At 40.0% G+C, this 17,686-nt stretch overlaps 1 long non-coding RNA gene across 2 annotated transcripts in view; it reads left to right on the forward strand.

Annotated features, from left to right (window-relative positions):
- Window positions 1-17,686, forward strand: part of LOC114564370 (uncharacterized) — an 87,129-nt gene that overhangs the window by 15,207 nt on the left and 54,236 nt on the right. For both annotated transcript variants that reach the window (XR_003693740.1, XR_003693739.1), the window contains exon 3: window positions 8,082-8,147. This is a non-coding gene — a long non-coding RNA (uncharacterized LOC114564370). The remainder of the gene's footprint in view (window positions 1-8,081; window positions 8,148-17,686) is intronic.

Here is a 17,686-nt window from a genome sequence, read left to right on the forward strand (position 1 = left end):
TCCTGCTTTAAGTGTCTACTGTCAACACTAATTTGTCCCACTCCGCCCCCTCCGGAGGTGGTGGCTCTCCTAAAGTTTTAATAAAAGATCAGCTATAACTCCCTGTTTTCTGGGGGTGAGACAAGAGCTTTAAAAGCCATAGAGGCAATAAGATGCCAGGTAATGATTACAAGGCTTGAACAGACGCAGTTACCAATACCACATGCTGTTTTAAACAGCAACACTGAAAGTGTTTGCTGCAACTAAAGGCTGTTTCCTTTACAGGAGTCATATCAAATCAGAGACCTGGTCTCAGCACTCCCCATGGGAAATGAAAAGCAAAGTTGTAGTTTTTCATTTTTGTAAGTCTATAGGACTAGGAGAAGTGATTTTGATGAGATGAAAAATTAAGTTGATATGTTTCAAAATCCTGAATGTGTGATAGTTCGATGTTGGTCTTCCAAAAAAATCTACAATCTACTCAATCTCCTGCCAATGAAATAGAGGAATGATTTTATTGTAGTGTGCTAAGATATATATTGGATACAACACATTTTTTAATCACTTGTAACTAGAAACCATGTTTGTGTAAAAACTTTGTTTAAAAGTTACACTTTAATTTTTAATTTTATTTACTCTATGCGACTGCATGTGTCCCTCGCCACTGTTTGTGGCCTTATACAAACTGAAAATGTGTGTAGCCCAGTAAATCCCTATGTGCGTTTTCATTTATTCGTTTTCCTCAGGATTAATAAGAGCAACATGATTGCAGATAATAGTTTCTGACATGTTTTGCTTGAATACCATTTCAGAGCTCGACAAAGTAAATTGCTCCATTTCATTTGTCTGCCTTTGATGTTTTAAGGAAAATCAATAGAAAAAGTAATTTCTCACCTGCCATCTACCTGAATGATAGGTTCCTGGGAAAGCATTCAGGAGACTTTCTTTTCAATTATCCCTGACTTGTTTACATAGCGTTTTGTTCACGGGACTAAATGTGAACACACAAATGTATATGGGTTCCGCCGTTATTGTGAAAGTTTAATACCTTTTCACTTATAAGGTAGGCAAGAACCATGTAGGAAATTGTTCAATATCTCAGTCAAAGCCCAATTTTCACTGCATTGTTTTGTTGCACAGTGTATTGTAGGGTTATGGTAATGTAATATGCATAATTCATACACCTAGGGCCCCCTCCTCATTTTTGATTCTGCTGTCCTGCCTGTTCATCTGAAGCTGAATTAATGCTACATTGTCCATTAGGCGGCCATAACACAGGGCAATACTGTCACACACTGTGGTTGAACTGAAATTCCCTTGAGGCAAATGGTATTCTTAATTTTTCCATTTTGGTAGACTCGGCTATACAAGAATTGCTTCGCAAAACACTACATTTCTCATTTTGGGTCAAGAATGATGTTTGAAAAGATACTGAGATAATAATTCTGCATAGTAATTGGAAACGGCATTTTCATGAAGAACTTGATGTATGTTTTCCACGCCATCTAGAGATTGCATCCACAGCTTTGCTTTGTGCTAACTGTGTTTTAGCTTGTAATATTCTCAGGTGGATCAGTGGCTGTGAGAGCACAAAGAAAGAGCGTTAGATGTGTCTTGTTATCCTCTCCTGGGTTCACTTAGAGAGCCCCAGACTGCTGCAGTTGTGACCTTCATAAGGCACTGTCTCCCTGCTGGGAACACTCACACACACACACACACACACACACACACACACACACACACACACACACACACACACACACACACACACACACCAAGCACATCCACTCTACAGACGGCACTCATTGGGTCATGATGGGGCTAAGCAGCCCCATTACAGCATGCTCATCTAGGCTGGAATCACGTGCACAAAGCATAGAGATGGACTCTAGCCAAGAGGTCTTGGGCCCGTGGTTTCTTGCTCCACAGCCCAAATGTTGTACAGTTGTAAGATACAGTAAAGTAATGTCCTTTTTTGTATACTATATCTGTGTCATCTTTTCCTCATGATACCATTCTTGTGCTGTTTGAGGCTGAGCTCAGTGTATTATAAATCCATTATTTGGACATGCTGTGGTCAGTTTAATGATCATTATGTGGCTCAGATGGAAAAACAAGGGAATAAGGTGAATCAATGATCGATTTTACAACGTGACTTGATTCATGGGTAGTGCTGTGATAAATGGCTGTCCTATTGAGCTTGAGGGTAACTGTTAAATTTGTATGTTGTGAGAGAGAACTCATAAGAAAGCCTTTTGGTTTTACTTTCTGTGTTTCATTAGTTGATAAGTCTTAATAACATCCTATAGTGTACTGGGCTGTTCAAGAGAACATACTGTATTAGCTAATGACTACAAATTATACAGCAGCATACAGTTTAAAGGTAACTATGAAACATTTTTCAGATATTCATTATGGAGCTGCCGCTGCAGCTGTGCCCTCCAAAATCTTCTGAGATCCTGATTTAAAATCCCCAAGCACCACATCACCCAATGTTTTTTTTCCCCTTTTTATTTAATTAGTCAAATGAGATACAGAAGTGCCTTTCTCATTGTGGTATGTAGCTTCAGTGCCAGCTCTGTAAGAAGATGGGCATGTATAATATCAAGCAGAGGATCTGTGTTTGATTCTGGCTGATGGGAGGGCGAGCTTCACCTAAAGGTACTGAAGCAAAGAAATAATGGTATACTACACTGCTTGTGAAAAGCAATAGGAGAATGGAGGGGGGTTCACATTAAAAGTGTCTCTCTAGGTAGCTGACATGACGCGACTAGTCAGACGTAAATAATGACAGACGGAAACTATCATGAGGTCTGTGAAGCATCCGCGTGCTGCCATCATTTTCTGTCTAACCTTGCATTGCCAGCAGCTCACCAGCTCTGGAGATCATTTAAAAAGCAGACTAACGATGCTGCCAGACCTAACACCAGTCACAAGGATTTGCATGAGTTTAGATCAGTTAAATACATTTTTATTTCCGCCATAGGTGATGATTCCCACAAAGTGACTTTTTCATTGATTTGCTTTAATTTAAATTTGTAGATACTTTTTTTTATAATAATTCATGTAAAATATAGTTTTTAATCACATCATGTTAAAGGGTTTTACCTATGCTGTTTTAAAGAGAAGTGTGTACATGCTGCTTTTCTGTTACATGTATGTTTGCCAGACTACTGCTGATGAGGAAAATAGGGTTCATTTTTCTCTTTAAGTGGATATGTCACTTTTTGAGTGAGGGTAAAATGATGATACAAGAGGACTAAAAGTTAATATCAATTCATTGAATGACCTGGTGCTTCCATGGGTTGGCATTTTAATTATATTCTGTTCATATGACATACAGTTGCTTCACTACCTGTAAATCAAATTTAAATCAGGTACCACGAAGGGTCCAATTGAGAAAGATGGTCCTAATTTTAAAATGTTTATTTTTTGCATTACATTGCAAGAGATGAGCAAAGTAATTTAGTTTGGGTAGAAGGCTTTTCTTCACACTGATGCACCGACCCACGACATGTCCAAAATAACATCCCTATAATTGCTCTATGGCTGTAAGCTTCAACCAGAAAGCACATGACCATATTTCATGTAGATAACATGCACCAGATATGTTGCATTTAAGCGATGTGAAAAATAATTTGAATATCTGCAGAGACTCTTATTTATTGTCCCAGCTCACCGGTTCCTAACTAGAGGACAATAACAATGCAAAACAAGAGCCCATTCTGCTATATAATTAAAATCATCTTTGGGGACATGTTTTGCTCTGCACACAGAATTTGAAACTTAAAAAATGGCATGGTAATGTATTTGCATAATATAACAATGAGTCCCACTCAACAAATTTATTAGTCTAGATTCTGAAAAAGCCATGGCAAAGCAACTTGCATACTATAATTGGCATCTTGTGGTTTGCTTTCCTGAGGAGAAAGTGAATTTTATATGCTTTTATAATAAATAGCATATTTAAGCACCCAGGAAATCACTGCAAGACATCCATCCTACATCGTTTCATTTATTCTAGTGTGTTTAATTAAAGCTCGGAAACTACATGCAATTTGTGTCTGAACAGTGTCTAATGTCTGAGACTGGTTATTAGATATTAAATTGATGCATAATTCAGGCAATTAAGAAAGTAATCACACAAAGTAATGTAATGGAAGTTAATTATTACTGCATAAGCAAACAGTTCATCAATGCTAGTTAACGCTGTGACTGCATCCCTAATATGCTCACCAAGCACGGGAATTCCTCTCCCTCAATGTTTTGATGTGCTGATTAAACATCGTAGAGGCAGATTAGTGAAGAAAAGAAGCAGGGCCCTCTCACCTCTGCTGTTCCTGAGCGACAGGGTTCAGTGTGTTGCCGCAGCAGGGGGGGGCTTTGTGCCCGGTGCCTCTTCAAGTGCCAAAAAATGACGAGGAACGTTGTTTCAGTGCAGCCAAGTCCATTTTACACTCATGTCACAGGTAGTGTGACTGATTGCCACGTCACCCCCCCCACACACACACACACACACACACACACTCTCAACATTTTTTACCATATGTCTTTCTTTTTATCTTTGTTTCTTTCTTTCTCAAATTCTTGTTTTGCACACTATATATACCGGTACTACATGTACATGTATGTACGCACAGGGTAGGGCATATCTATCTATCTATCTATCTATCTATCTATCTATCTATCTATCTATCTATCTATCTATCTATCTATCCATCTATCTATCTATCTACAGTATCTATCGAGGAATACACAGCATAACCTTGTGTATCTGTCTCTGTGACAACACAGCGCTTTCCTGTGTTCAAAGACCCCAAATCACGTAAAACTGGGCAGCCAAACACTCTCTCTCTCTCTCTCTCTCTTTTGAAGACATCCGATAAAACAAGACCTTCCAGCCTCGGGTTGTTTTCCGGAGTAAACATGCGTGTCACAGTTGACCTTTCCCGGGGTCAGGCTGCTTTTTATTGGCTGACATGTTTCCAACTTAATAGAACTGTTTAGCGGAGCTCCCCTGGGCCCCTATATTTATTAAGCTGCAATGAGTTGCATCTGTCTGGTTAAATCAAGAGGACCAATCAGCTGAGGTCAGACACATAGTAACAGAGAAATATAGACATATAGCTGCACACAAACACATGCTTAATATGGGCACATACAAAGATGCAGACGTGTGCAGGTTTGCAGCATGCACACACACAGTTTGCAACTAATTATATTAGCTTATTTCCTTCTCTTAAATGATTCATTGATTAATTTTAGCTTCTTGTAGAGTAGTATATGTAGTAGCATAGGCATAAATGGAGCAAGTGTAGCAAATGCATCCCCATTATTCAATTAGGGGGAGCAAGACTTTTGTCTTTTTAAAATATAAACTTATCATACAGTCCCCACAATCAGGTGTTTATATCAGTAATAATTTTTGATATTTTCAGCAACTGACAAAACAAGTAATAAAAACATTACACATTTTTGGACTTTTGAGTTGGTTCAGTCAAATCCATCACTGATTGTTTGCCACAGAATGCTTTGGTTGTTAATCACAATCCACACAGGAGTCTGACTGTTTACAAACAGCTATTTTGCTTAATTGAATGAGCTAAAAGTAGGATTGTACTTTCGCCGAAATGCCGAACTGATCTATTAGTCAACCTTAGCTAGCTTTACCAGCCAGTCCACCTAATGTAGCTCGCTGATTTGGAGAAGGGACGTTCGCGATAGGCTTGGCCGATCTCTAATATTTTCAAATCATCCAATCATGGTTACTCGAGATCGCCAGTCTGACAGGCTACATTTAACACGTGATTGGACATAACATATTATGGATATGCAGAGCGGCTTTCACTTTCATCAATGAAACTACACCAGCTCGGCTGTCCTGCCTCCTGCTGACATGATATTCTTCTTTAAAGAGGCTAATTATCCATTTTACATTTAAACTTAATGTTACACTAGTTTATTCAAGTACTCATAGCAATCTCCTTTTTGTGACTTTCTCGCTAATCCCACAGATGTTTACACGCTATTAACTCTGTTAGCTACTTTAGTTTAGCAGTTAGCAATTGCTTCTCTCAATCTCCGTCTCTCTGTTGATCTGCCCGTCAAATTTAACTATTCCTCTGCCTCCTAATGTGATAATTGAACATGTAATAACTGTACTTTTTTGTCGTGTTGGGGGCGAAGCTCCGCACTAGGGAAAATCAGTAGTTAACGTTAGCTGCTGTTTCTTAGCCCCCAGTAACGTTAATCGTGCGGGCTGACCCAATGTAGCTCCCATCCCCTGGCAGCAGCCGGGAAGTCAGGGAGGGCTGGGTGACGGCTGTCCAAAAGAAACACAGCCCATCAGGTGTCAGATCCATAGAAAAGAGACGGAAAACTGCTTTGTAATTAACGTTAAGGATTTAAAATTGACTCGTCACTCGTGTTGATTAACGTGGCTCAGCGGGCGGGCTTACAGCTCGACAAGAAAATAAGCAGTAGGGCGCAGATTCTAGAAATTATAGTTCTGATAGTAAGTAAGTTAAAATCACTTTAATATATGCGTAGGAAAAACCAATCGCCGATCATTCCTTCAATCGTCGATATACGACCTGATCGCCAATCGGCACAAGTCTGGTTCTCGAAGGAGCCTAATCAAAGAGTTTACAATATTTTGCATTAGCCTTGTCGATTTTATAATTTGGGATGTAGTGGAGGGTAAACACACATAAACGCAGTTTACCCACTGTTTTCAAATGCAACATACAGTAGGTTCACTCACCTTTTTATGAGTTTACCGTCACTTAACATTGGATTACAGTATATACTCATTCTTGGTCTAACTAATCTAGGCTGCAGGTGGCCGTTTCTTGACTTAATCCAAGAGGTTAGGTGCTGTAGAAATGCAGGGAATTTGTTTTAAATTACAATTTCCCGGCAATTATGTATCTTTCCAGGTTTGCTCCCCCATTTTAAAGCTTAACCAGGCGCCCATGTGTAGTAGTATACTGTATCTGAGGGATTGTTTGAGGCACAGCAGCATGTGGTTTAGTGTGACACTCTTTTGTCTTGTTCTCTAAGCCGTTTTCTGAGTTGTATTGATTTATCTTTGTTCAGCCATTGTACAACATCCCATAATGCAGGTCATTTTCTTAGACTGATTTTAAGCCCCTGTCTGGTAATCAGGGATAATTGTCAATTATCACAAGGAACCATCAGATCAATTACTGCAAGATCAATGCAGCCACTTGGCTCGTACTGCCTCTTTTCTTCTAACAGAACTACCACTTGGAATAGTAAAAAAGCTTGTAAATCTAAAAGATGCATATAAAACATCTAAAATATTTAATAATATACGTTTTTTTTTTTTTTTAGGGTTGTTTTGTGTTGCTGGAGAATGATTGCAGGCTAGTGTTTTACAGCCATGTTTCAGAAATAGCGAGGCACCAGATGCACATCTTGTTGCTGTTGTTTTACAACACCTAATGGAGACAAAACTATTGTTACCTCTTAAACTGAAGGTTGTGTATCATACCTTTTCCTTTTTATGAGCGAGCTGGAGAGAGCCACTATTCCTGGTGGGTGAGATGAATTTTGTGATGAAAGTTAATGTCGGGGAGTCCTGATGTCCTTATTTTCCTCTCAGAGGCAAGATTCCACTTTCATCTCATGAAGGAAAGATGCCATCCACTGAATGGCTTCCTCCATGTATGGAAACAAATGTGCTGCTGTAATGGAATAGCCCGGTCAGCAGCCTAATGTATTATCTCCTCCTCAACGTATTTATTTACACTCAACTACTCCACAAATTGTCTTGCCATCTTAATGGGTGAGGATTAATCTGTTGCCATGCAGGCTTAGGTGCATAAAAGAGATTGACTTTTTACAAACTTTGTTTGTGGCCCCAAAGGAAAAGTTAAGACTTTAAAGTCTGTGCTTTGAGATGCTGTACAATTAATTGTTCTGCTGTTTTGTATCTGATTCAAATACAAAGTAAATCTCATTGAGTTAATCATAAATAGGCTGTTTATGTATTCAAATTGTAATTAACACATAATAACAAGTTGATGGCTTGCACTATATGGACTTTATATTTTGCCTTTTTCATTATATCCATGCAGTGGCTTGTTCAAGGACATACCTTACATTTCACCACTGAGGAAGGACAAGCTATATCAAGACAAATGGTAAGGTCATCATTAAATCTATTGCAGTATCTGTAATGTTTATTACAGAGTATATTGTTTCTACATATTAGATATTGAATCCTTGTTTAAGACGGGTGCCAGAATCATGTTGTCCATTTCGATATATGTCAATTGTGCTATAATGATTTTCAGTGAATCTAGCAGAGATTGTCATTTACCCAGTGTCCAAACTGCTCATATTTCATCCCCACCTGAAAGAGACTGCCATTGAATATAATCACATACACACCTACTGCATCAGACCAAGAGAAAACAGAGTGTGCACTTTGTGCACAGCTATTTATATCAATAAGTCCCGTGCTGAGAGGCACAAAATGAGCGTTTAAGCTGCAGGGCCCAGAGAGCTCAGTAGCAGGTGGGCAGGCTGCTTTGAGGTGCCTGGGCTGAGGGGGTAGTTGCTCTTTTACAGGTGTTGCCCATTTCGCTGTGCATCCATGGCACTGGGAAGGTTTAGTTTTGGGAGGGAGTGGGACAGCTGGAGCAGCAGGCATTGGGGAGACAGAGAAAGAGCCTCCTCTCACTGTCGGGGCCTCCGCAGGTCAGTGCCTCTACCCAAAGGGACGGCGGAGCGAAACGCCATCAATTCACAAACAAAGGAGCCACTTCACCCGCCACAAAGGAAACATATGTGATAGAGCTGACTCCCGAGCCGCAGCTCACTTTAACATGTCAGCCTCTCCTAATTAGCTTTGTTAACTCCCTCTGCTGTCTGCCCAACTGAGGCCTCTCCCAGTCACATGTGGGCTTTGTGTTTACAAGGGCAAATGCTTGGACTCGCTCCCAAAACAGACATTTTCCTTCAACCTGATACGCTACTTAAAAACCATCCCCCAAACAACTGCCCTATTATAGATAAATTCTATTGACACAGTATTGACATATTGATTTCTGTAGTACACACAACCTAAACCTTACAGTGCTTTATACGGTTTTGCTGCAGAGCTTTACATGGCCTGGTTTTCATTTTGTGTGCACGTGTGTGTCTGAGACAAGTTGTTTTAGATTAAAACAGCTGCCCCTCAATCTTTATCGCGATGTTTTGGAGTCATTACTGGCCAGCTTTCAGACTGTGGTCTGCCATGCGTTACATGTTGCAGTCCACACTGAGCCTCATGTGACCCCTGCTGCTTACCCACTGGCAGTGCAATTTAACCAGGCTGATGACATGCAGCATGACATCCTTAGGAGAAGCGGCCTGCTCGCAGCCTCATTGGGGGTTTTAGTCAAGGGGGATGTGTGAACTGCAGGATTTCTCACTGACCTCTCTGGAGAACAAATCAAATTGGTCTTTGTGTAATTTTGCATATATTTGAAGTCATGTGTAACAGATTTTCTTCTTTAAAGGTAGGAAGGAAGTAAACTAGAAACTTCATCAACTTAGTCAAATGAAGGAGGTGTCCTGTATACAAACAGTAGCTCGTGCTGTGATTGAATCTCATTATCATAAGTCAACCTCAGTTAGAACCAGCCATAACTAGGTGTCTCTGGCCTGAACGCTATAGGTGGGTCTGACAACTGACATGGCTAAAATATTTATAGCCTTCGTGTTGTTTATGATTTGCTTCACTCTGTTTACCCTCCCAACAGTTTTTTTTTTTTTTTTATTTGATGAAAAACAGCATGCCTTGATGTATTCATGCATAGTTTAATGTACGCTGCCGTACAGTAAGTGGAATCTGCTGGACTAATATATAACTAAGCTATGTGAAATTCAGCCTCTGGCCCTGCTGGCTGCCAGACAGTCCAGCACTTGAGAAGCACCCGGCCCAGAGCTGTGTGACTGCTGCTGACTGAGTGTCATGATCCCAAGATCTCTGCTTTCTTTTTGACAGGAGGGTTTGAAATTCCTGGGTTAAAAGTTCTCTGAGATTATATCTCAGAAGGCTTTTGTGATGATGGTTCATGACAGGTATTGCTTTCAAGTGGGTGAAGGAATTCTGCTGAATGTCTTTACTGCAAAGACCTTCAAAGAATTGCATCAATGAACCATACGAATGTGGAAAATTAATATCAGTAAGATGTTTTTTATTTTTTTTTATTTCTACACCCTCTACCCCTCCTTGCTTCAAATTGAGGTATATTTTTACTTAAACCGTTTTCCAGGGTCTGTACTCAATAAAATTTACACTCACATTACAGTATCAATAAATGTCAGGACATTCAAGATGCATTTCCCATCTCTGAAATGATTGTCCTGCTCTTAATGGATAATTCACTAAGTCAGTTATTATCCATGTGCATTCAAGAGTAAATGTGACCTCTTTTACCATGACTGTATTTATCTCACTTCATTTATATTAGCAATTTCTTAATGTAGATGCAGGTGTATACCTACATAAATATGTATACATTACATTATACTGTAATGAGCCATATTACACATAGACAGCAGCCCAGTGTCAGTACAAAAAAAAAGAATTCACATTATTTACATTTCCTTTAAATGACAAATTAGTTCAAGGTTATTTTAAGCTTGGATTCGCTGCAGTCCACCCCTTTTTTTTTAAAGAGTGAGAATATTTACCACGCATATGTGTATCAAAATATGGCATTATTCCCTGATAGGTGAAGCATACATACATGCCTCAGCAACTTAATGCATTCTACACACTGACTGCCAGCCATGACAGCAGACAGTTTTTTTGTTCTTTTCCTCCTCTTTCCTGAACACTTAGAATAAAAATCACAAGTACTGTTGTGCCAATACCAAGGTAACAGTCTGGAGATGTCTGGCCAAAAGGGATTTGTCCCTCTTGGTACAAGGTAGGGAACGTTATGCCCTGCTCTTTTGCATTTCTGAATTGCTTAGCTGCCCAAGCATGCTTTATGTGGGCCAGGCTCTTGAAGTGTGTCATAGCATCATATGACCGCTGTACGGGAGGCTTGCTGTTGGACTTTACCCAACAAATATGGATTATGTTAAAGTGGGCTGTGAATTGACGAGGATATGCTAATATGTCCCAGATGGGTATGTGAGCAGCGGATGGCGGGGACATGCAGACAGTATATGGCAGAGGCAGTGTTTGGCAGGTCCATCATTCCGTCATTAAAGGCCACATTATTACTTACAACAAGTCTTGCATGACAATTGCTGGAATAAATGCAGTCCCTCTGAGAGTAGCCTGTTGTGTCCTTCAGTTTCTCTTTTCTTTTCCTTTTTTTTTGTTTTCTTCTTCCTTGCAAATCTGTTCTCAGCTGCTGATACCGTAGATCCCGGTTCTGTGTAAGGGAATTTGTTCTTACCTTGTTTAAACATCAATAAGACAGGCTATTACTAGCTGAGGCCATTCATTAATATAATGAGATGATTTTGCTTTAATTGATAACCGATCGGTGTTGATGACACATTATGCACTTGTGGATACAATATTTTGCTGCATTTTTCCTAAGTTGAACTGAAGCACCTGCATATTTGTTTTAGAGAGGCAGGACTCCTCTGGAGCTATTATTCGGTTGTACCACTGGGCTACCAATGTGCTGTCCCCTCTGCATTATTATTGAACTAAGGTATTAGGTTTTCAGCTGCACAAGCAGAAAGATAATGGTGGCTTATGTGTAAGTGTGCATTTGGGACAGCCTTTGTCCTTTTGATATAAACAGCTATATAAATGACAGGATTAAGGAAAATGGATAAATGATGCCCACTGTATTTCACCTTGAGTGAAAAAAATATTCTAACTCATATTTATAATATTAAAAAACTTGGTGAAATGATAAGTCGGGTAATCGATTAGTTGACTGACAGGTTTTCAAACATTTCAGGTTTTTAAATGTGTATATATATACATTCTATGATATTAAACTGAATATACTTTTTTGGATTGTTAGTCAGACAAAAGAAGCAATTTTAAGACCTGACATTGGGCTCTTGAAAATTGAGATTGACATCTTCCACTATTTTCTGACATTTTATAGACTGATTAATTGAGAAAATTATCAGCAAATTGTTAGTTGCAGCCCTACTTTCAAGTGTGTTCTATATGTATGTATTTATTGATGCAATATAGTAAAACTTCTTCATTGATCTAAGGATTTTTGTTAGCCACAAGCCTGTGTAGAGATGTACTTTGACGTGGAACAAATTACCACTGACACCACATCCAAGCACATCAAGGATTATCATCACAAAAATGACAGAATTAAAGATGTCAGGATTGGCTTTGAACCTCTCTCTGGAGACGTAGCTGGGTAGATAGCGAATGGGGGGGTGTTAACATTTGTTATAGACTTCCACACTCTATATTTGCTGGGGGCATTGTTAGCACACACTGCCTCGAGCCCAGGACTTAGGCAGGCCCCTTGCAGATGCAGACTGCCCTGTACACACACACACACACACACACACACACACACACACACACACACACACACACGCACACGCACGCACACACACACAAACACACACACACACACACACACACACAAAAACACTACAACCCCATCCCACGAAGAGGAAGAATAGATGCCCTGGGGCAATTCAGCTAGTGTGGATCAGTTCAGATGAGGCACATTAAGTGGCTAGTGATAAATTTGGCATGACAATTGCAAACACCATCGCTTTTGTCTGTAATTAATTCCAGTGGTGCCCGAGGCCTTTCCCGTGTTGCTACTGGTGTGGGCCAGCAGCGCTTTCCTAACGAGGGCACATTACAGCCAGGATTATAGCCCAGATAAAGGTGCTCTTAGAGGGAGGTTAGTGAGATGTATTTCTTTGGTGTTGAGGTTGGTAAAGATCTGGAAGTCATTTTTAGAACCCCTGATGCAGCAACAAACACAATAAGCCTAAACTAGAATGAAACTGGTTTAGGATGTAATTTAACTGTTGAGATTATTTACTATGAAGTTCATACACAGACCTCCATATCTTAAAGCTACATTGTGTAAGAATTACTCCCATCTAGCATTGAGATCATATATCGCAATCAACTCTCTCTCCACGCAGTATTGCAACTACGGTAGCCTTCACGCTTCAAAAAGCAAAGGTGTACAAAAGGCCGTCTATCAGCCGTCATTGTTTGAGTTCATACATTCTCTTAATACATCCATGAGTTCATGTCGGAGAGTGGCGTGGACACCACGAGCAGGCACGCGGCACCCGACGGAAAGGAGAGAGAAAGAAAAGGAGACTGGAGCGGTCCAGAGGATAATTAACTAGTTGGGATTTGGTGTGTGCCTCCAAAGCAGCTCCAATGTTCACTCTTTTTACAGTCTCTTGCTCTTTTCAATATCCGTTTTCTTTCTGGGCGAAGCAGAAGACTCCTGTTCCTAAAATTTGGATTTTGAATACGTGTGGTCCTCCATGTTTCCTTCTTCAAACTTGCCGGGGCTGGGAAGCGACGATACCCACTAGCAGCAGCTGTTAGTCAAAAACACGAAAGGCGGAACAGTATAGCCTGTATCATCATATTCTTTATTCAGGACACACACAAAAAATGGTCCATAGCACAATACAAAACATAGCAAAAGACAGAGAAATACAAGATAAAACACATTCCAGAATTCCACAATACACAAAAAGAGTGTTCAGATATTAGTGTATAGACTAAAACGCCAATGGTTCCACAATCTCGAAGTAAACCTAACTGCACTCAATGCAGGGTTCACTAGTGTTGCAATGATGCTGTTGAATGACTCAGATAGTCTACACATACATCTGTACATGAGATTCCTGAGTACAGGTGGGTACGTCAACACTTACAAACATTTGGCTTGCACTGCTCCATCGTGGCATTTTAAGCAGCAGCCTCATACCATCATTATATGCCTCACTGAGTTTCTGCATACTGCTTTTTTTATAGCGCCGCCACAAGTGACTGCCCACTTGTGGCGGCAGTCACTTGTGTACATTGGAGTACAAAAAGCTTTAAAAATACTAAATTTGTGATTCAGCATATTAGCTTGTGCATACAACATAAAGTACTGTCTATGAATGTCCCTATCATCAGACAGGTCATCAGTTATATAGTGTCCTAAGTATTTGACATCATCACACACTTTAAGGACAGTACCAGACAGAGAGAAAGCAGGAAATGAAAGTTTATTGTCCTCCCTGCTTCTAGCAATCATTATATTACTCTTCTTAGAATTGAAGTTAATATCAAAGTCTGAGCCATATTGGGAGCAGAGCCTTAGTAACTGTTGAAGGCCAGCACTATATGGACAAAGAATGACAAGATCATCTGCGTACATCAGGTGTATGTCCCTTACCGGCTAACGTATTTCAAGATGGTGCATCATTATGGAGCGTCTACCCCAGTTCATGCAAGCGCAAATGTAAAATTCCAAGCTAATAGGAATACTTGAAATTGATGGTGGTGGTCAATATTCATGAAAAAGGACAAGTTTGTGAAGGGCAATAATAATACTACACTCATAATACTAAGAGGTAAACAAATACAGTGATTTAAAACTTTGCTGAAGACACAATGAGTCTAATAAGGAATGATGTGCAGTACAGTAATCAACATGTCACAATACTGGTTTAGAGATTTAGTACCAGGATATATTTTAGTGGCTGAAATGATGAATTGGCACCGAGCAGTGGAAATTATGAGCCCACAGATTGCACCTTTAATATTTGGTCCAATGGGTCCTACAACTCAGTTATTCCATTCACTGGTAATGTGGAGGCATTAATTAACGGCTTGTACTTCTGAGTAGTTTTATTACGGCTAATGTCCCTCATTAAGTGAAATATAGTTACTCAAGGACATAAAAGAATCCCTCAGCAGCACTATTAATCTTGATTTCACTTGTGAGAGTACTTGGATATCTTCTGCAACTTGCTCTGTAATATGATATCTCTGGCTCTTGCTCTGGCTCAGGCAGCCTCGTGTGTTCACCACCTCCTCTGTAGTCTCCAGCAGGGGGATGCTGAACACACCACCAATCTGTGTCATTACTCTGTCATTGCATCAAATCACATGATTAGCTTCATGGGGCAGTGGAGGAGGCCTGCTTGGTGCGGCTGGCCGTTGCAGTCCCTGGGTAATGGTCCGGTGGCACTGTGATGGAGGGTTGTGTGCTGTCCTCCATGCAGGGCCAAGGATGCACCATCATTCAGCCTGCCGGAGATGGCCTTAGGGTGAATCGTGTTCTTTACTGCTCAGCCTTTTCAGCACTGCAGTTTCCCTCAAGAAAATATTGCTTATTGGTAACACTTCCTTTCTTGGACATGCTATCATAAACATGGAAAGTGAGTTGTTTGGAAATAGGCTTTACTGTGTATAATTTGCCCAATTATGGATCTGTCACATATGTGTGTAGAAAGACAGGTCTTTACTGTGGAAGTTGAAAAAATGACCATACCATTAAATGGGATAAGGAGTAGTCTATGCAGGAGTACCTACAGTAACAGGTCCAGGTTCCTCTGTGGAAGGCCAATCCGACAGTTTGTCGATGCAGCCTTTTATAATGCAAAGGCTTATAATTATCTCACGCTCGCTCATTTCGCACCGACATATCGCTTTCCTAAATGTCAGTAGGAACAGCCAGTGCACTTCTCTTCCAGCAGCTCCAAAGAGCCCTCTCTGCACCCTGCACACAGCTATGATGATGGCAGTGCTTTAGCCCTGAACGTGTAGCCCCCCGCCGGGGAATAGCGGTTCAGGCATCACCAATCGTTGACCTGGCTATTGTTGTTTGTGATACTTACTGGTAAACTTTTGCAATCAATACAACATCAGCCAGCAGAGCCCCTGGGAATGAAAACCTGAAACAGCGCACTTAATCTTGGAGCCGGCCCCTGCTCCCTGCTCTGCCGCTAAACTAGGTAGTTGGCCTACTTGATGCGGCATTATTGCCGCAGAGGTCAGATGTGGGCTGTCTTGCACAGCGCCTGATGAATGGCTGCTTTTGATAAAGCACCTCTCCCATCCAACAAGAGACATTTAATAATGATGGACCATAACTGCACACAAAAAAATCCTTGTAGAAGAAAGAAAAAAATCCCTCCTGCCTGCCTTTCCCCATCTCAGACAGTGAGCAGCTAGCCATGCTCAGTGCACTTGTGGGCTTACATACAAAGGAACCATAGCACTGTGTAGTTTACAGTCACCGCTCAATTACATTTGTGCAGACAGGTATGCATAGGTGGACAACAAAGTTACATTTAATTTATTAATATATATTATATATATTATATTATGTGTATATATATATATATATATATATAGTGAAATACCGCATATAGTAAAAAAAAGTAATTAATAAACTAATAATTAAATTACACTTTTACTGAACATTTTGGAGAAAAAAAATCTACCCAAATATTTCCTGTCATGTCCCTGACATGTATTCTAATGGAAAATATGGGTGTGCAATGCCACAGCACAGTATAAGCCTGTATACCGTTTTACATTGGAAAGTATAGGTTAAGGTAACAATGTTAAATTGTAGTATTATCTTCACAGTAATGCAATTTAGCATCCACTCAGACTGCAGAACCCTCCTCTCAGCACCCATCTCTGGAGGCATCCATAAGATAATTGAATGTCTTTTAAACTGTGGATGATCATTTAACCACCTCAGTGGTCAAGGCGGCAGCCAGCAATTTTGCAATCTGCCATTGTGATGAGCAATCAAATCAGCATGTATTTAGTTTAAGTGGCTCTAAATAAAATGCACACCTCATAAATGAGTATAGTTATGAAAGTATACGGTGAAATTAAATGCCATTCTCCAGAAAACAAAGCCCAAAGCGCTGTGACAGTTTTGACATAGACAATGGCTTTAGTGACAGGAATAACAAATTAATTGGAACCATAACACATTCTCTCTAAAGGTGAGGTAAACACACCTGACTGTATATTTTTCACCATCAGTTAAATCTCAATTGGATCTAAAAATAAACCCCAAGACATTGAACAGTTTAATGGATTTTGACGTCTCCACATTATGCTGTCACTCCTGTATAAATGAATCATAACTTTGCTCTGCACCAAGGAATTACCATGCATTTTGAGAAAATGCATTGTGCGCCAAGCTGTGAATTATGATGCGAGATCAAAATAAATGTGTAATGACTTTGGAGATGCCCAGAATAATTTATTGGGTGAAGATAGTTCCATATTGAAAAGAGGAGCCTAAGTGGGATACAGAAGCTCTGTGCACTGACACTGCCCTGAATGTGTTTGAATTCTGAAATGTCAGCGTTAGATAGGCAAAGAATCCAGCCTGTTTACTGAAGCTTGGTAAATGAGGGCTTCATTTGGGATGCAGCAGCATTCAATTATATGGTTATTTATTGATCTGAAACAATATATGTCTGTCTGCAGCATGTAAAGATGAATTCAGAGGATAAAACGAAAGTGTCAGGGAAATTGGCCGATGAAGGATTGCATTTGATCTGGGTGGGAATTCAAGAATGGAGACAGAATACCCTTGTGTTAAAAACAAAATAGGCCAGAGGTGTATCTGCAATTAAAGTTTTCCACAAAGAACTGTCAAGTGGGATTTAAAATGAGAAGAAAGCATAACAATGCCAAAATAAACCATTGGGGGAAAATAAATGAAATAAG

The sequence above is a fragment of the Perca flavescens genome, chromosome 11 (assembly GCF_004354835.1).
Source record: "Perca flavescens isolate YP-PL-M2 chromosome 11, PFLA_1.0, whole genome shotgun sequence".
Lineage (NCBI taxonomy): Eukaryota > Metazoa > Chordata > Actinopteri > Perciformes > Percidae > Perca > Perca flavescens.